This window comes from Engystomops pustulosus, chromosome 1, assembly GCF_040894005.1.
Source record: "Engystomops pustulosus chromosome 1, aEngPut4.maternal, whole genome shotgun sequence".
NCBI classification, from domain to species: Eukaryota; Metazoa; Chordata; class Amphibia; order Anura; family Leptodactylidae; genus Engystomops; species Engystomops pustulosus.
Window position 1 is genome coordinate 151,126,546 of NC_092411.1, and position 20,377 is coordinate 151,146,922.

General features: G+C 44.3%; 1 protein-coding gene across 1 annotated transcript in view; it reads right to left on the minus strand.

The window, feature by feature from the left end:
• Window positions 1–17,094, minus strand: part of C2CD4C (C2 calcium dependent domain containing 4C) — a 35,798-nt gene extending 18,704 nt beyond the window's left edge. The window contains exon 1 of the mRNA XM_072110900.1: window positions 16,917–17,094. The gene's annotated coding sequence lies outside the window, so the exon portion shown is untranslated. The remainder of the gene's footprint in view (window positions 1–16,916) is intronic.
• Between the last annotated feature and the right edge of the window lie 3,283 nt (window positions 17,095–20,377).

Genomic DNA, 20,377 nt, shown 5'->3' on the forward strand with positions numbered 1-20,377 from the left:
AGCAGGTTACCACCACATATGGGATATTGTTATACGCGGGAGGGATTGGGTATCAACATTTTTTGGTATTTTATCCACTGAGAATTTGTACATTTTTTGAAAAACACATTAATTTAACCAAAAAAATGTTACTTTCAAAATTTTATCCGATTTTGTTTTAACCCCTGTAAAACAATTAAAGGGTTAACAAACTTCATAAAAGTTGTTTTACGTATGTTGAGGGGTATAGTTTCTATAATGGGGTAATTTACGGGGTTTTACTTTTATTTAGGCCTCTCAAAGTGACTTGAAACCTGAGCAGGTCCCTCAAAAGCAGTATTTTGCGTTTTTTATGAAAATGTGAAAAATCGCACCTAATGTTTAAAGGTTCATAACATCCTACAAAAATAAGAGAATGTATAAAAAAATGTAAATAAATAATGTAATGTAAATAAATAAAGTAGACATTCGGTGAATGTTAGTTATTAAGTTTTTTTTGCGGTTATGACTAGGTGTGGAAAAAGTAGAACATTTTGAAGTTCGAAAATCAAGAATTTTTCCAAATTTTTCCAAATTTTCACCAAATATCTGATTTTTCAACTAACATGAAGTAAAAAGTGTCACGAGAAAACAATTTTATACTGTGCTGTCATCTGGTTTTGATTGTGTAAATTTCATATTTGTCTCAGCTCTATGCCTGGACTTTTTGGATCCTTAAATGGACATGCATTGTGATCTGTGAGGTCTTATATAAACTGGTGTGCGCTTTTCCAAATGAAGTCCAATCAGATTAATTAACCACAGCTGGACTCCAATGAAGGTATAGAACATCTCAAGGAGGATCAGAAGAAAATGGACAGCATGTGAGTTAAATATGAGTGTCTCAGCAAAGGGTCCAATCCTTTTGACCATGCAATTTTTCAGTTTTTCTTGTTTAAAACGTTAGCAAAAATATCTAAGAGTGTACATTAACCCCTTACTGATGTGTGACGTATCTGTACAACTGCGGGTGTATGGAGAGGGCTCACCGGTAATAATAACCGTTGGTGCTGGCGCGTGGGAGCCGCAATATTGAATTTGATTGCCGCCCCATCGGGGGGGGGGGGGACATGATCTGTTGCCATGACAGCCTCGGGCAGGGGTATAACTAGGAGAGGCCCGGCCCCATAAAAGATTCCTTCATGGGGCCCTTCCTTGGCCTTAAAAAATATAAATACATATTTGTAAATTCACATGTTAATACACTTATAAACACACATAAAGTTCTACACTCATACAGTATATATATAATGAATAAATAATGATTCGGTCGTGCCTCCGAGCCCATTAACATGGCGGGCCCCATAGCAGCCGCTACGGTTGCTATGGCGGTTGTTATGCTGCTGGCCTTGGGTCATACAAAGGCCTAGGCTGTCTCGTTTTACACCATCAATAACAATGTGCGATTTGCGATTTCTGTAGTATGGCAGTATATGGTAGAATCAGACAAGCTAGGGATAAAGTATCATAGGGAATCTGAAAAATTGTAAAAAAAAATTAAAAAGTAAAGAATAAAATGTAAAAAACATAAAAATTCAAATCACACCCTTTCCCTACAACTGATATAAATACAAATGAACTGTAAAAATCATAAACATGTTAGGTATCACAGTGTCCCAAAATGTCTGGACAATCAAAATATAATAAAGTTTTTTCCCCAGCATTTAACCCCGTAATGGAAAATAGCACCCAAAAGTCATTTTGGAAAGTGCCATTTTGAAAAGTATAAAAAAAATTTTAAAAAAAGTGATCAAAAGGCAGTACCGTCTGTATACATTACAAAACAATTTTTTATCCCCGTGATTGCACTGACCCAAAGAATAAAGTAGACATGTCATTTGGGGCACATAGTGAAAGCCGTAAAATTCAAGCCCACAAGAAAATAGTGCAAATGCATTTTTTCACCACTTTCCCTGCATTTGGAATTTTTTTTCCTGCTTTCAACTACAAGGCATGGTATATTAAATACCATCACTATGAAGCGCTATTTGTTATGTAGAAAACAAGCTCCTTAAAGGGAAAAATAAAAAAAAATTATTTATTTTTGAAGGTGGGGAGTGAAAAATCGAAATGCAAAAACAAAAAGGGGTTAATGAGCAAAAACAAGAACTTTTTTGATCTTACCAATTGACTGCAATAAAACAAAGAGTGAAAAATTGAAAATGGTCTGAATACTTTCCATACCCACTGTTTATGCGTCACAGAGCGTTAACTACCAGATCTCAGTGATCGATATATCCATTGTTGAGCAACAAGTGTTTATCTCACACTCTAAGGAGCAGCTTATTTCACTGATCTTGCAATTTAATATATACATATAGATATGAATGACTCCTGCTTACCAGCCACACTTCCTAACATTAAATGTGAAAATGTTAGTCTGCAGGTCGAGCTAAACAATGGATACAATGAAACATGGAAATCTGTCAAGTGAGCTGTCCTTGTACTATTGTGTTTCATGAGTTTTTCCTCGGTGACTCTGAAATGAGCTGCCAGCTATGAATACTACGGCAGGCTTCCTATAAGAAGGAAATGATCTGGCTTCTCATAATATAATATATCTATAGCTGTATTGTGCACATCAGCCTTTGCACAACGTTAAATGTCAGCAACTTATGAGGAGCTGCTACTATGATATAGTATTGCTAATAAAGGTTCTCTCTATATGTGATATAACTTAGTCATCTTGAGGGAAGATATTTTTTTTGGACTTGCTTGATTTGAATCTTCCCATCTTGAAATTACTGCTCTTCTCTCAAATTAAGATAACATTCACCCTTGCTGAACATTTTACTTAAAATGGACTGGGGGGGGGGAGGGGAAGGTTTCATTAGAAAATAACTTATCTTTTCAGCCAGGGTTTAATGTTAAACATATTTTAAACTAATGTTTAATAAGATTGTTGTAAAAATTTCATATTGCTATGTACCTGCAGTCCTTGTCTTAAGGACACACAACCCCAAGTTACAGATGGACCTCTCTGCCCATTGTGACCTCTGGTAAAGATTAGAGATGAGCGAACACTAAAATGCTCGGGTACTCGTTATTCGAGACGAACTTTTCCCGATGCTCGAGTGCTCGTCTCGAATAACGAACCCCATTGAAGTCAATGGGAGACTCGAGCATTTTTCAAGGGGACCAAGGCTCTGCACAGGGAAGCTTGGCCAAACACCTGGGAACCTCAGAAAAGGATGGAAACACCACGGAAATGGACAGGAAACAGCAGGGGCAGCATGCATGGATGCCTCTGAGGCTGCATAATCGCACCATTATGCCAAAATTATGGCCAACAGCATGGCCATGACAGAGTGACAGAATGAAGCTAGATAGCATCTAAAACATCCAATAATTGACCCTGACACTATAGGGGACGGCATGCAGAGGCAGCGGCAGCAGCGGCAGGCTAGAGAGTGGCATGGCGACATACCCTAAATGGACTCAGGCTTCAAACCAATGGGTGGCAGAGAGGAACCAAAGGAGGTGAGCAAGAAGCGCTCAAATAATATCGGTACATGATAAAAGTTTGCCAGTATATTTTGTGGATTACACAGCAGGGTGGCGACAAAGTTAACATGGAAGCCATGAAAACAACCCAAAATTCTGCCTGACACAGCTCGTTTGATAAGGGGACCATGTATGGAGGCAGTGAACTAGTAGTAGATTAAAGGTGCTGCAGTTAAAACTATGTTAGTTGGATCTTGGCATGGAGCTGGCGCTCCGCTGCCAGGCGAGCTTTCGCCAATCCAAGCCCCTGTCTATAGGCTACTCCCCAAACAGCACTTCTAAGAACCTTTTGTATAAGATCAAGTGTAGTAGCGTTCTTATAAGTTTAGGATATGGCGGGTGAGGGGAATGTAAACAGATGCGCAAGAAGCGCTGAAATAATATCCCTAAATGGTAAAAGTTTGCAAGTATATTTTGGGGATTACACAGCAGGGTGGCGACAAAGTTAACAACTTTGATGTGGAATGCCCTGTAATAGCTCTTGGGCGGTGTGCCTTTTATCGCCTAGGCTCAGCAGTTTCAGCACCGCCTGCTGTCGCTTAGCGACGGCACTGCTGCTGTGCCTAGAGCTACCGACTGATGGCGCCATGCCCACGGATGGTAATTCGGAGGAGGAGGAGGTGGAGGAGGGGTGGGAGGAGGTATAGTAGGCCTTTGAGACCTGGACCGAGGTAGGCCCCGCAATTCTCTGCGTCGGCAGTATATGACCAGCCCCAGGGTCAGACTCGGTCCCAGCCTGCACCAAGTTAAGTGTAGTAGCGTTCTTATAAGTTTGGGATATGGCGGGTGAGGGGAATGTAAACAGATGCGCAAGAAGCGCATGATGCGCATGGAGCTGGCGTTCCGCTGCCAGGCGAGCTTTCGCCAATCCAAGCCCCTGTCTCTAGGCTACTCCCCAAACAGCACTTCTAAGAACCTTTTGTATAAGATCAAGTGTAGTAGCGTTCTTATAAGTTTAGGATATGCCGGGTGAGGGGAATGTAAACAGATGCGCAAGAAGCGCTGAAATAATATCCCTAAATGGTAAAAGTTTGCCAGTATATTTTGTGGATAACACAGCAGGGTGGCGACAAAGTTAACAACTTTGATGTGGAATCCATGAAAACAACCCAAATTTCTGCCTGACACACCTCGTTTGATAAAGGGACGATGTATGGAGGCAGCTATATGGACGACTTTTGGAGGTAGCAATGGAGACAACGTGTGGAGGCTGCTATGGAGACAATTTAATTTGGATAGTGCCTGTATGTGGCAGTCCCAAACATTTTTCAAACCAGAGGAGCAGGTAGGTGGCCCTCCAGTAAAATGGGATAGATTGAGTGCCTGTATGTGGCAGTCCCAAAAATGTTTCAAACCAGAGGAGCAGGTAGGTGGCCCTCCAGTAAAATGGAATAGATTGAGTGCCTGTATGTGGCAGTCCCAAAAATTGTTCAAACCAGAGGAGCAGGTAGGTGGCCCTGCAGTAAAATGGAATAGATTGAGTGCCTGTATGTGGCAGTCCCAAAAATTGTTCAAACCAGAGGAGCAGGTAGGTGGCCCTGCAGTAAAATGGAATAGATTGAGTGCCTGTATGTGGCAGTCCCAAAAATGTTTCAAACCAGAGGAGCAGGTAGGTGGCCCTCCAGTAAAATGGAATAGATTGAGTGCCTGTATGTGGCAGTCCCAAAAATTGTTCAAACCAGAGGAGCAGGTAGGTGGCCCTGCAGTAAAATGGAATAGATTGAGTGCCTGTATGTGGCAGTCCCAAAAATTGTTCAAACCAGAGGAGCAGGTAGGTGGCCCTGCAGTAAAATGGAATAGATTGAGTGCCTGTATGTGGCAGTCCCAAAAATGTTTCAAACCAGAGGAGCAGGTAGGTGGCCCTCCAGTAAAATGGAATAGATTGAGTGCCTGTATGTGGCAGTCCCAAAAATTGTTCAAACCAGAGGAGCAGGTAGGTGGCCCTGCAGTAAAATGGAATAGATTGAGTGCCTGTATGTGGCAGTCCCAAAAATTGTTCAAACCAGAGGAGCAGGTAGGTGGCCCTGCAGTAAAATGGAATAGATTGAGTGCCTGTATGTGGCAGTCCCAAAAATTGTTCAAACCAGAGGAGCAGGTAGGTGGCCCTGCAGTAAAATGGAATAGATTGAGTGCCTGTATGTGGCAGTCCCAAAAATGTTTCAAACCAGAGGAGCAGGTAGGTGGCCCTCCAGTAAAATGGAATAGATTGAGTGCCTGTATGTGGCAGTCCCAAAAATTGTTCAAACCAGAGGAGCAGGTAGGTGGCCCTGCAGTAAAATGGAATAGATTGAGTGCCTGTATGTGGCAGTCCCAAAAATTGTTCAAACCAGAGGAGCAGGTAGGTGGCCCTGCAGTAAAATGGAATAGATTGAGTGCCTGTATGTGGCAGTCCCAAAAATGTTTCAAACCAGAGGAGCAGGTAGGTGGCCCTCCAGTAAAATGGAATAGATTGAGTGCCTGTATGTGGCAGTCCCAAAAATTTTTTAAAACAGAGGACCGGGTAGGTGGCCCTCCAGAAAAATGGAATAGATTGAGTGCCTGTATGTGGCACTCACAAAAATTGTTTCAAACAGAGGACCGGGTAGGTGGCCCTCCAGAAAAATTAAATGCATGAAGTACTATAGCAAGAGCCAGTGGGCCCTGTCAAAAAATAGCCATTTTCCTCTGCTTTACTGTACAAAGAGGAGGAGAAGGAGGAAAATGAGGAGGAGGAGGAGGAGTGGATCAATTATTCAGGTTGAGCTTCCTTCACCTGGTGGAGATTGGAAATTCTGAGAAATCCAGCCTTTATTCATTTTAATAAGCGTCAGCCTGTCAGCGCTGTCAGTCGACAGGCGTGTACGCTTATCGGTGATGATGCCACCAGCTGCACTGAAAACCCGCTCGGACAAGACGCTAGCGGCAGGGCAGGCAAGAACCTCCAAGGCGTACAGCGCCAGTTCGTGCCACATGTCCAGCTTTGAAACCCAGTAGTTGTAGGGAGCTGTGTGATCATTTAGGACGATGGTATGGTCAGCTACGTACTCCCTCACCATCTTTCTGTAAAGATCAGCCCTACTCTGCCGAGACTGGGGACAGGTGACAGTGTCTTGCTGGGGTGACATAAAGCTGGCAAAAGCCTTGTAAAGCGTACCCTTGCCAGTGCTGGACAAGCTGCCTGCTCGCCTACTCTCCCTCGCTACTTGTCCCGCAGAACTACGCACTCTGCCGCTAGCGCTGTCAGAAGGGAAATACTGTTTCAGCTTGTGCACCAGGGCCTGCTGGTATTCATGCATTCTCACACTCCTTTCCTCTCCAGGGATGAGAGTGGGAAGATTTTGCTTGTACCGTGGGTCCAGGAGAGTGAACACCCAGTAATCGGTGCTGGAATAAATTCTTTGAACGCGAGGGTCACGGGATAGGCAGCCTAGCATGAAATCTGCCATATGCGCCAGAGTACCAACGCGTAAGAATTCACTCCCCTCACTGGCCTGACTGTCCATTTCCTCCTCCTCCAACTCCTCCAACTCCTCTTCTTCTGCCCATACACGCTGAACAGTGAAGGACTCAACAATGGTCCCCTCTTGTGTCTCGCCAACATTCTCCTCCTCTTCCTCCTCATCCTCCTCCACCTCCACCTCCTCCGATATGCGCTGAGAAACAGACCTCAGGGTGCTTTGGCTATCAACAAGGGAATATTCTTCCCCCGTCTCTTGTGACGAGCGCAAAGCTTCCGACTTCATGCTGACCAGAGAGTTTTTCAACAGGCCAAGCAGCGGGATGGTGAGGCTGATGATGGCGGCATCGCCACTGACCATCTGTGTTGACTCCTCAAAGTTACTCAGCACCTGACAGATATCAGACATCCACGTCCACTCCTCATTGTAGACTTGAGGAAGCTGACTGACCTGACTACCAGTTCTGGTGGAAGTTGACATCTGGCAGTCTACAATCGCTCTGCGCTGCTGGTAAACTCTGGATAACATGGTCAGTGTTGAATTCCACCTCGTGGGCACATCGCACAACAGTCGGTGAGCGGGCAGTTGGAGGCGGCGCTGCGCTGCCCTGAGAGTGGCAGCATCTGGGCTGGACTTCCTGAAATGCGCACAGATGCGGCGCACCTTCGTGAGCAAATCAGACAGATTGGGGTATGTCTTGAGGAAACGCTGCACTATCAGATTTAACACATGGGCCAGGCATGGCACATGTGTCAGTCTGCCGAGTTGCAGAGCCGCCACCAGGTTACGGCCGTTGTCACACACAACCATTCCCGGCTTGAGGTTCAGCGGTGCCAGCCACAGATCAGTCTGCGCCGTGATGCCCTGTAATAGCTCTTGGGCGGTGTGCCTTTTGTCGCCTAGGCTCAGCAGTTTGAGCACCGCCTGCTGTCGCTTAGCGACGGCACTGCTGCTGTGCCTAGAGCTACCGACTGATGGCGCCGTGCCCACGGATGGTAGTTCGGAGGAGGAGGTGGAGGAGGGGTGGGAGGAGGAGGAGGCATAGTAGGCCTGAAACACCTGGACCGAGGTAGGCCCCGCAATCCTCGGCGTCGGCAGTATATGAGCAGCCCCAGGGTCAGACTCGGTCCCAGCCTCCACCAAGTTAACCCAATGTGCCGTCAGCGATATATAGTGGCCCTGCCCGGCAGCACTCGTCCACGTGTCCGTGGTCAGGTGGACCTTGTCAGAAACGGCGTTGGTCAGGGCACGGATGATGTTGTCTGACACGTGCTGGTGCAGGGCTGGGACGGCACATCGGGAAAAGTAGTGGCGGCTGGGGACCGAATACCGAGGGGCGGCCGCCGCCATGAGGTTGCGAAAGGCCTCGGTCTCTACTAGCCTATAGGGCAGCATCTCCAGGCTAAGCAATCTGGAGATGTGCACATTAAGGGCTTGGGCGTGCGGGTGGGTTGCACTATATTTGCGTTTCCGCTCCAGCGTCTGGGGTATGGAGAGCTGAACGCTGGTGGATGCTGTGGAGGATCGTGGAGGCGACGATGGGGTTTTTGTGCCAGGGTCCTGGGCAGGGGGCTGACTAGCAGCTGACACAGGGGAAGGAGCAGTGGTGTGCACGGCCGGAGGTGAACGGGCTTGTTGCCACTGAGTGGGGTGCTTAGCATTCATATGCCTGCGCATACTGGTGGTAGTTAAGCTAGTAGTGGTGGAACCCCTGCTGAGCCTGGTTTGGCAAATGTTGCACACCACAGTCCGTCGGTCATCCGGTGTTTCCTTAAAGAACCTCCACACTTCTGAAGATCTAGCCCTCGCCGCAAGAGCCCTCACCACGGGAGCTTCACTAGTTGACAGTGGCGCTGATGCACCAGCTCTGGCCCTGCCTCTCCGTCTGGCCCCACCACTGCCTCTTCCAACCTGTTCAGGTCGAGGACTCTCCTCCGTCTCAGAAGCACTGTGTTCACCCGGCCTCTCAACCCAGCTTGGGTCTGTCACCTCATCATCCTCCGATCCCTCAGTCTGCTCCCCCCTCGGACTTCCTGCCCTGACAACAACTTCCCCACTGTCTGACAACCGTGTCTCCTCATCGTCGGACACCTCTTTACACACTTCCACTACGTCAAGAAGGTCATCATCACCCACAGACTGTGACTGGTGGAAAACCTGGGCATCGGAAAATTGCTCAGCAGCAACCGGACAAGTGGTTTGTGACTGTGGGAAGGGTCCAGAAAACAGTTCCTCAGAGTATGCCGGTTCAAATGCCAAATTTTCCTGGGAGGGGGCAGACTGGGGGGGAGGAGGCTGAGGTGCAGGAGCTGGAGGAGTGGGGATTTCGGTGACATGGGTGGACTGCGTGGAAGACTGACTGGTGGTGGACAAATTGCTCGAAGCATTGTCAGCAATCCACGACATCACCTGTTCGCACTGTTCTGGCCTCAACAGTGCTCTACCACGAGTCCCAGTAACTTCAGACATGAACCTAGGGAGTGTAGCTCTGCGGCGTTCCCCTGCTCCCTCATCAGCAGGTGGTGTCTCACCCCGCCCAGGACCACGGCCTCTGACCCCTGCAGTAGTTGGACGCCCACGTCCCCGCCCTCGTCCTCTACCCCTAGCCCTCGGGTTAAACATTTTTAAAATGAGAGTTATAACTTTTTTTTTTTTTTTACTTCTTTTTGTTTTTTTTGGTGTTTTTTTGTGTGTTTTTTTTTTTTTGTGTTTTTTGTTTTTTTTTGAGTTTTTAAAACCAAACAATCCTATCCTATTGCTATGGCTATTTTCTAGCCAAGTATCAAAGGAAGCACACTACTATGCCAGATGAGATGACACTGAGTTATTGCCTAATAGAAATCCAACCCCTACTGAATTTTGCCACTTCGGCCTTTGCTATGGATATGTGCGCCACTAAGCGCAGAACACAGCGGTCGCAAGTCTCACTACAAATTGCTCAGAATTGGCAAGTACATGCACTGCAGAAACTACAGCCACCAGCAGATCAACCAGAAATCAAATATATAGAACGCTACTGTAGGCTTCAAGAAGCTGTTTGTATTCTCCTATGGCTATTTTCTAGCCAAGTATCAAAGGAAGCACACTACTATGCCAGATGAGATGACACTGAGTTATTGCCTAATAGAAATCCAACCCCTACTGAATTTTGCCACTTCGGCCTTTGCTATGGATATGTGCGCCACTAAGCGCAGAACACAGCGGTCGCAAGTCTCACTACAAATTGCTCAGAATTGGCAAGTACATGCACTGCAGAAACTACAGCCACCAGCAGATCAACCAGAAATCAAATATATAGAACGCTACTGTAGGCTTCAAGAAGCTGTTTGTATTCTCCTATGGCTATTTTCTAGCCAAGTATCAAAGGAAGCACACTACTATGCCAGATGAGATGACACTGAGTTATTGCCTAATAGAAATCCAACCCCTACTGAATTTTGCCACTTCGGCCTTTGCTATGGATATGTGCGCCACTAAGCGCAGAACACAGCGGTCGCAAGTCTCACTACAAATTGCTCAGAATTGGCAAGTACATGCACTGCAGAAACTACAGCCACCAGCAGATCAACCAGAAATCAAATATATAGAACGCTACTGTAGGCTTCAAGAAGCTGTTTGTATTCTCCTATGGCTATTTTCTAGCCAAGTATCAAAGGAAGCACACTACTATGCCAGATGAGATGACACTGAGTTATTGCCTAATAGAAATCCAACCCCTACTGAATTTTGCCACTTCGGCCTTTGCTATGGATATGTGCGCCACTAAGCGCAGAACACAGCGGTCGCAAGTCTCACTACAAATTGCTCAGAATTGGCAAGTACATGCACTGCAGAAACTACAGCCACCAGCAGATCAACCAGAAATCAAATATATAGAACGCTACTGTAGGCTTCAAGAAGCTGTTTGTATTCTCCTATGGCTATTTTCTAGCCAAGTATCAAAGGAAGCACACTACTATGCCAGATGAGATGACACTGAGTTATTGCCTAATAGAAATCCAACCCCTACTGAATTTTGCCACTTCGGCCTTTGCTATGGATATGTGCGCCACTAAGCGCAGAACACAGCGGTCGCAAGTCTCACTACAAATTGCTCAGAATTGGCAAGTACATGCACTGCAGAAACTACAGCCACCAGCAGATCAACCAGAAATCAAATATATAGAACGCTACTGTAGGCTTCAAGAAGCTGTTTGTATTCTCCTATGGCTATTTTCTAGCCAAGTATCAAAGGAAGCACACTACTATGCCAGATGAGATGACACTGAGTTATTGCCTAATAGAAATCCAACCCCTACTGAATTTTGCCACTTCGGCCTTTGCTATGGATATGTGCGCCACTAAGCGCAGAACACAGCGGTCGCAAGTCTCACTACAAATTGCTCAGAATTGGCAAGTACATGCACTGCAGAAACTACAGCCACCAGCAGATCAACCAGAAATCAAATATATAGAACGCTACTGTAGGCTTCAAGAAGCTGTTTGTATTCTCCTATGGCTATTTTCTAGCCAAGTATCAAAGGAAGCACACTACTATGCCAGATGAGATGACACTGAGTTATTGCCTAATAGAAATCCAACCCCTACTGAATTTTGCCACTTCGGCCTTTGCTATGGATATGTGCGCCACTAAGCGCAGAACACAGCGGTCGCAAGTCTCACTACAAATTGCTCAGAATTGGCAAGTACATGCACTGCAGAAACTACAGCCACCAGCAGATCAACCAGAAATCAAATATATAGAACGCTACTGTAGGCTTCAAGAAGCTGTTTGTATTCTCCTATGGCTATTTTCTAGCCAAGTATCAAAGGAAGCACACTACTATGCCAGATGAGATGACACTGAGTTATTGCCTAATAGAAATCCAACCCCTACTGAATTTTGCCACTTCGGCCTTTGCTATGGATATGTGCGCCACTAAGCGCAGAACACAGCGGTCGCAAGTCTCACTACAAATTGCTCAGAATTGGCAAGTACATGCACTGCAGAAACTACAGCCACCAGCAGATCAACCAGAAATCAAATATATAGAACGCTACTGTAGGCTTCAAGAAGCTGTTTGTATTCTCCTATGGCTATTTTCTAGCCAAGTATCAAAGGAAGCACACTACTATGCCAGATGAGATGACACTGAGTTATTGCCTAATAGAAATCCAACCCCTACTGAATTTTGCCACTTCGGTCTTTGCTATGGATATGTGTGCCACTAAGAGCTAAACACAACGGTAGCAAGTCCCCCTGCTAATTCCTCACAAAATGGTAAAAGATGCAAATTAAAATAAAAAAAGTAGAACGTTATTGTAGCCCTAAGAAGGGCTGTTGGGTTCTTTGAGAATCACTCCTGCCTAACAGTAAGCTAATAGAACACCCTAACGCTTTCCCTGACCAGCAGCAGCTCTCTCCCTAGCGGCATCCAGAGACAGAATGATCCGAGCAGCGCGGCCAGCGGCTAGTCTATCCCAGGGTCACCTGATCTGGCCAGCCAACCACTGCTATCGACGTGTAAGGGTACCACGTCATGCTGGGTGGAGTGCAGAGTCTCCTGGCTTGTGATTGGCTCTGTTTCTGGCCGCCAAAAAGCAAAACGGCGGGAGCTGCCATTTTCTCGAGCGGGCGAAGTATTCGTCCGAGTAACGAGCAGTTTCGAGTACCCTAATGCTCGACCGAGCATCAAGCTCGGACGAGCATGTTCGCTCATCTCTAGTAAAGATCTCTGGATGCTTTACTTTAGTCCCATTTAGGCTGCAATGATCAGCTGTAATGAAGTTTTATTGACAATCCATGTTTCCATGACAGCACAAATTTTTGAAAATCCAATTTTCACTCAGACAAAAAAAATTTTTGCCTGGAGCAACAATGATAAAATATACCTGTTTCGACTTAAAAACAAAGATAAAGAACCTATATTGTACGTAACCTAGCGACTGCCTATATATGCAAAAAGTATCCTGCATTTTTCAGTAGGGGTAAAGGACATCTACCACCAGAGGTAGACTGTCCACAGAATCATGCTCGTTACCTTAGGGCAGTGGTGGCGAACCTATGGCACGGGTGCCAGAGGTGGCACTCGGAGCCCTTTCTGTGGGCACCCAGGCCTTCAGCCCAACACAGAGTTTGGCAGATAGGACTCAAGGCTTTCTCCTGTGGTCCAATAGAGCCCAAGATGTGCCATGCTCAGCGCCATTTTAAAGCAACATCCTCGGCTGCCAGGACTACAGGAGGAGCGGGAAGGGGTGGACAGAGAAGGATTGTCATTTGAGCTCCTGCTCTGGGCCCCTGATTCTTCCTCCTCAGGGGAGCCTGGGGGGAAGCTACAATCCAATTTTCCCCATCATCTTTCTATTGTATTGGTGAACTCAGGACACCAATATGATTAAAAGCTGTGATACAGCAGGGATAAATAAGTTACTGCTTAAATTGTCATGTAGGCACTTTGCGCCATATAAATGGGTTTTTGTTGCAGCTTGGGCACTCTGTCTCCAAAAGGTTCGCCATCACTGCCTTAGGGGGTTCATGGTAGGTCTTTTTTCCTCCTTTCAGGGGTTCGGAATAAACCAAAAAATTACCTTATAAAAATATGTAAATGAGACTGAAGAGCCCATGGTTGATGTTACATGAGCACCCAATGGCTCCACAAGCAGCCAATTGTTAATGCCCCCACTGCATTGCTCTGTGCTGATAGCCCTGACTATTTTACACAGGTTGATTAGCCATAGTTCAAAGCTGCTGGCAGTCAATGAGGAATAGCTGGTTCCTCGGCTGATCAGTAGCTAATGATTGGTAAAACGTAAACCTTAAAGAGGACATGTCATCTACATAAAAGGCAGTAGGAAGTGTTATCCGAAACCTACGATAACGCTAGCAGACACTGCCGCGTTGTTCAAAAGTAACGCCGGACCATACTTTATGCAGTCAAGCGTATTCATGAGGGGGCCGTCCGAGGTGCTGCTTCTCCCTCCTACTCCATAGGCCACACGGTGACTGCCAAGCTTCATGTGGCAGTCACCGCCCCTAATCCCACCCCCTCATGTATACGCCCAACTTTAGTAAGCAGCTCCGAGTGCCTTTTTTACAGGTGACAGGTCCTCTTTAAGACATCCATTGAACCTTTGTGGAAGTAAATTGTTTTTAAACCTTTGTTCTGACATTTTTGTCTTCCTCTGTAGAAGTATCAATGAATGAGAGCCTGTAAAAAATTATAAGTAGTCCACGGGTTACATAAAGGAGAGGTTCTATAGGTTTGTCTGATTTGAATGTAAGTCGGAACTGTTATATTTTGTAAGTGTAACTCGAGACAAAGTTATTTTTTTGTCCCTGTGACAATAGGATTTTCATACATTTTGGCTGTCATGGGTACAAGGATTAATAGTAAGGCCTCATTTAAGACACACTTGATTACTCTTACAATTATTACTAATCTTACTATTGCAGCCTCAGAATTTCAGAAAATTGCTGGCATCCAGGGAGCTTCACCAGAAGTCACAGTAGGCAGAGAGGTCCGTCTGTAACTAGGTGTCATCTATATGTTCGGTGTCCTTAAGCTGGGGACCGCCAGTATATAGAGGAGACATATCTAGTGCGGGGATATTATAAGAAAGTGTTTTTATTTTCTAGGTTTGGTGCCGATTTGGAAGCAGCTTTTATGATAATCTTTCAAATATATATGTAGCTTAAAGACTCTGAAGCCATTTTATGATATATGATTGAAAAATCCAATTTAAAAAAAATAATATTCTGAGTAAGTAGAGAGATGTGATTTTCTGGTATTTCTTTCCATCCTTAACCTATATGGTCGGTATGTACCATTGGTTGACTAATGCAGTTAGAAAGCAGTTAGGTGAATACGTACCACCTTATTGTACCCACCTTTACATGGCCACACCATTCTTTTTTTCTTGTCTTTTTTAGCAATTCTAACAGTAATTTTTTATTACATTATATGAAATGGTTTGCTTGCATGTTGCAGTCACAGCTGTTGTCCTCTGATACTAAGATGTGTGGTGGTAATTGAAGGTGCCTGTTAGAGTCTGCTGCTGGTATAGTGATGGGTTTGCAAAATAAGTCAGTCTTTGATCACATTTAATAAGAAAACTTTGGGGGTAGGGGATGTTTATGCTGAAGTGTATGTGCTCTTTTTAGTCTTTTGGTGGCCTGGTCTACAACATTATTGGTATATTAAATAGATGTAATGTGGTAGATAAAACTGAACAGTGTTGTTGAATGGATCAAAGTTGCACCCAGGCCCTGGTACCCTAGGGTGCAGTATTCCATATGGTGATTGGTAGGTTGGGGTCTTGTTACAGAATATACATTAGGGCCCAGAAGCTTTAAGTTAGATCTCTTATGATGAAAAGGCTACCTATGTCCTTTTATTGTATAACCTTAGGGCTATAGAGGAACATTGGTTGTTATGTACTTGTATCATATATCAAAGAGTTTACAGGTGTGTATATAAAAGAAATCTATGATGTTCCATAGATAAGGAATCCTTCAAGTGCCAGATGGAGCTCTTCAATGCTTTGCTTTTTGATATTTGCAATATGCAATTTATGTGAGCACTTTAAATACTCATAGTTCTGTCACATACAAAGATGAAATAGGATATACATTGTCACCAGAAATATCCAGTTTGAAAATCATACAAATCTTTGTTCCATACACATCTTATTGTAACAGTACATGTTTTTTATATCACTAATAAATTTTAGAACTTGCATATAGTAAATGTAATTTAGCAGAAATTCTCTGCAGAAAGTAATTGTATGTGTTTTCTTGTAATTAACCCATTAAACAAATTTAAACAATCTAAATTCTCATAATAACAGATAGGAATATTATATTGATCACGAAAATAACCATGTCACAAACTACTAAAAGAATTATTAGATTTATGGTGAAAAACAATTGGACGTGTTCAATATGGTTTCCTTGGTGAAGGATTTTCTCTATGTTGAAATGCAAACAAAAGATTTTTGAAACTCTAGTAAACATTTGTTCATGGAAAAAATGCATCTCCTAACAATATATCATGTATATGTATTCCCTCAGGCTATTGGTGTTCTGTTAATGACAAATATCAAAATTCTTATCTAATAGTATATAAAATCATTAAATTTATGGGTAACTTTGGGTAGTCCTTATAAACACCTATAAAACATCTCCAAATACAAATTATGGTCATATTTTATTTGCAGTGAAATGGGTTATGTAGCACATTCTGACAGTGGTAAACAGCATCATCTCCCTTCTCCCTCCCTTCCCTTCAATCTGTCCCCTATATCAGCCATGTACCTTGCCCACCTGCCACTCACAGGTCGCTGGACCACAGCAGCACTGCCATTAGGGAGGGCTAATGATGGCTTGTCAACCCAAGCTCACTAATAGACAATGGAAAACTTTAATCAATGTTACTCCAGCATTGTCTCCTTGGCTGCTGTCAATGATGTGATTATGGCTGTAGTGGAGCTGCGCTTTCCAGTTAACTCTTTCAGCCTGTATTGTCTGTGCACTCATAATTCTCAAAGCCAAAGACCAATTCAGTAATTGATAACAATCACATATTATAGAAATCATCCTGTGGAAAAGGACAATGAGCCCTAGGAAAAGAAATCTATTTCAGCATACAAACTTATTGTTAGGATCAGAATAGAAGCCAATGCTAATTTCCCACATTCAGTTCATCTTCACAATCACTATGGGCAGTATGATCAGGCAGTAGATTTACCTGCAGTCTTATGTAAAACAGGTAACACATGACATCATGGGTGAGGTGTGCTACACGACAAACTCAGCACTACTGCACACATCAGCATAGCAGAGTGGGAATAGATGTGAGGTAACCCCTATGTCCAGTGACTACAGGATCTGCACATACAGAATACATGTAGACTAGAAGCCCCAGCTCCCCACAATGACAGTGACGACACCGCACGGCGCTGCCCTTTGCCTGTACCCACCTGTAGCCGCTGCTCCGGGGGTCTGTAAGCACCTACTTTTCTACAGCTGGCTGCTCGTCATGTAGCTCGTCTGTATATGCAGTGGCCGGGACTCTGCCGTGTTATATAGACCCAGCTCCCAGCCCTGGCAGCCAACCATATGTAGCCTCCTCACACACACCTCCCACTGCCAGCCCTCACCCAGTCTCTCTGCCTGGGGAGCAACAAGTGTGCCAGAGAAGTGCCTGCTTCCTGTGCCCTGTATGGTTGGCATGTGCACATGGACATCATATCTGCTATGCATGACAAATACTGTAATAGCTGTCTTAACTTACCCTCTTGTAACAGGCAGAATCTACTTCCATGGTCCTAACATTTCAGTTTTACTGTATATTTTATACCCACATCAATGTCTGTCCACAGGTTTTAGGGTCTGACAGTTTTATGACATATTTTATAACATCATTTCATTTTATTGCTTTCAGTCAATTTACTAATTTGCCTCTTTATATGGATACATTATTTGCTACAGCTGGTAATTGTTCACATTGGTGTAATAATCCTGACAGACATTTGCATGTTTCATTTTTTACTTTAGAAAATGTTATTTATAGAGAAATACAAAGGGAGGGAATGCGCTTATATAGAAATGAGACATGTATTAGATGCTGGACTGGGTTGTGGAATTTGAGCCTTTCCTGGTTTATTTAAAGAGGACCAGTCACCACTCTCCATATATCAGTTTTAAAACACAATAGTATTCCTCATAATACAGTAATTCGGAAGCCACTTTTCTTATAGCTCTATGTTCCATTCACTAACCCCCACATGCTGGGCTGGGGGAATAGAAACACCAAGTTGTCAACTTATTCAGAAATTTCTAGCAGCATAACACAGAATTCTAGGAAAAGATTCCTTACAATTATTATTTCATTGGAAATTCATATAGCATAAATACTCATGTATAAACAAAAAACAAAAAAATGTGCTGAAAAACCTCACCCTGGCTTATACATAAGTCAATTAAAAAAATAAACTTATATACTCCTCCTTCTGGCCAGGAAGATAGCATGAGCGCATCCCTGCCAGCTGTACAGAAGATGGAAGAAAGAAGAGGAGCCCTGGGGAAGACAGAAGAGGATCCGCGCAGACATCGGGGAGCTGCACTGAGCATCTGGACCGCCGGAGGGTGAGTATATAAGTTTATTCTTTTTTAAGTGCTGGCTGTATACTACAGGGGGCAGGCTGGGCTGGCTGTATACTACAGGGGGCAGGCTGGGCTGTATACTACAGGGGGCAGGCTGGGCTGGCTGTATACTACTGGGGGCTGGCTGGGCTGTATACTACAGGGGGCAGGCTGGGCTGGCTGTATACTACAGGGGGCAGGCTGGGCTGGCTGTATACTACAGGGGGCAGGCTGGGCTGGCTGTATACTACATGGGGGCAGGCTGAGCTGGCTGTATACTACAGGGGGCAGGCTGGCTGTATACTACAGGGGGCAGGCTGGCTGTATACTATAGGGGGCTGGGCTGGCTGTATACTACAGGGGGCAGGCTGGGCTGGCTGTATACTACAGGGGGCAGGCTGGGCTGGCTGTATACTACAGGGGGCAGGCTGGGCTGGCTGTATACTACATGGGGGCAGGCTGAGCTGGCTGTATACTACAGGGGGCAGGCTGGCTGTATACTACAGGGGGCAGGCTGGCTGTATACTCTAGGGTGCTGGGCTGGCTGTATACTACAGCGGGCAGGCTGGGCTGGCTGTATACTACATGGGGGCTATATACTGGGGGGGCTGGGACTAATGCATTTCCCACCCTTGGCTTATACTCGAGTCAATATGTTTTCCCAGTTTTTGGTGTTAAAATAAGGGCTTATACTCAGGTCGGCTTATACTCGAGTATATGCAGTATATTTACTGAGGCAAGGATTTCCAGAAAGCCAACAGATAATCATTAAAATCTGTGGTGTAAACTTTAGTACATGAGAAACACTGGGATTTTGTTCCACCGGGATAATTGTCTTGGTGCAGTATACCAAAGGTCAATAACATATTTAAGAGACAGAAAGCGAGTGGCAAGTAGAAAATCCAAAGAAAAGAACAGCAGCAAATGCAACAACTCACCTAGATGTGGATCCATACATGTAATAAGTTTAGTTCTTTATGCCCCATGGCTATTCAAGTCTTAGAGAGAATGGAGAAGTTGTCAGGTTTCTGTCTGGTCTTCTACTGTCATGTTCAAGAGTGCAAATGTGATCTTCAACTGTCACGTCTAAGAGCGACAGAGGTCAGATGTCCCATTGTCATGTCCAAGAGTCCAAGTCTTGTTCCCTGATGTTACCTACTGTCTCTGTCAGTCAGTGTGAGAGACTTTCAATTGACATGCATCCACGTGGGAGCTGACAGCTTGTACATGCACAGTGTTTTTTTCCCCAATGTGTCATCATTCAGGAGCAAGGCCTAGGCAGAACAATAACTAGATATTACCTGAAAAGTAACTAAAAACATGAAATAAATCTACTTAAAGAGAATTCTCAGTTTGGACAAGTTGCACAACCTGTATGTAACTGGCCTCCTGCCAATGAGGTGATCATCTTCTATTGCCAAAGGAAGCTGCCAGTCCTTATTTCCTCTAATATACAGAGGGCAGTTCTGAGCTGAGGTGGTGGGGTTCTCTCCATTGTGTTTAAAAACACAAATTATTCTACACTCTTTCAAACACTGATTCATAAATAGATAGATAGATAGATAGATATTAAGATAGATAGATTGACAAATGCAATGTCCCTAACACAAAATCATTGATTCACTTAACATCAGCCTAGGCTTTGGTCATTGTTATAGTATATTACGTTAGTCATGGAAATTTGCTGCATGTACTTTTTTACCACTGTACATTGTGTTAAATTACAACATATAGATAGCAGTGTTACTATATTTACTTTGGCATGAAATTAAGACATGAGCATTGTTCTGCCTTGTTAAATACTATGTAAAATGAATACGTCAGCTTATTTGTGTAGGACATAATGTTGTGTGGCCACGTCACTTAATGCGCTGTGACACAGAGATAGCTATATTAATGTGATTGTGCCGTATTATGCAGTATAATTGTAGCTCTATCTGTTTTGTCCTAAGGGAATTCCTGCCTCAGCTTTGGAGCAGCAGTAGTTACCGTAGTCATCAGAGTAGAGGCTGCCTTCTCTGTTCGCCTACATGCCACCTTATCTCTGATTTGCATTACATGTTCATCACGGCCAAGCCCCCTTAAAAAGATAGCATGGTTGATATGGAACCACCACACAGTAACGCAGCTCAGTTATATAGGCTTATGCAGAAGCAATTAGTTGTTATATGCATACGAACTATGAAAAGGATTTTTCTTTCTGACATCTTATTAAACTAGACTTGCTATAGCAACAAGGTCAGTATCACAGGATTGTAGGATAATGGATGTTGTCATTATATTAAGAAAGGGTTAA